Source organism: Haliaeetus leucocephalus, unplaced genomic scaffold, assembly GCF_000737465.1.
Source record: "Haliaeetus leucocephalus isolate CR32 unplaced genomic scaffold, Haliaeetus_leucocephalus-4.0 Scaffold157, whole genome shotgun sequence".
NCBI classification, from domain to species: Eukaryota; Metazoa; Chordata; class Aves; order Accipitriformes; family Accipitridae; genus Haliaeetus; species Haliaeetus leucocephalus.
This window is the reverse complement of record NW_010972593.1, coordinates 114,741-115,074: the sequence shown is the minus strand read 5'-3', so window position 1 is coordinate 115,074 and position 334 is coordinate 114,741. Positions and strand designations below refer to the sequence as shown.

Genomic DNA, 334 nt, shown 5'->3' with positions numbered 1-334 from the left:
TGAAGATCCCCTCGCTGACCTTGGAGTGAGTCGGGGCCGGGGTGGGCTGAGCCGGTACCGGCCCCCGGGGGAGGGCTATGGGGCCCCGGGGCATCCCTGTACCGGGGTGTCCCCGTCCCGCTGCATCCCCATCCTGGAGCATCCCCATCCCGGAGTATACCCATTCCGGAGCATCCCCGTCCCGATCCATCCCCATCCCGGTCCATCCCCCATCCCGCTGTATCCCCACTCCCGGGCCGCAGGTCCCAGCCCTTCCTCCTGCATCCACAGCCCCAGACCCTCCCGGTGACACCCCCCCCCCCCCAGCCGCCGCAGACCACCCCGCGCGCCCACC

At 72.2% G+C, this 334-nt stretch overlaps 1 protein-coding gene across 1 annotated transcript in view; it reads left to right on the top strand.

Moving 5' to 3' along the window:
- MAST3 (microtubule associated serine/threonine kinase 3) overlaps positions 1–334 on the top strand; it is a 27,216-nt gene that overhangs the window by 5,102 nt on the left and 21,780 nt on the right. The gene's annotated exons all lie outside the window — the stretch shown is intronic.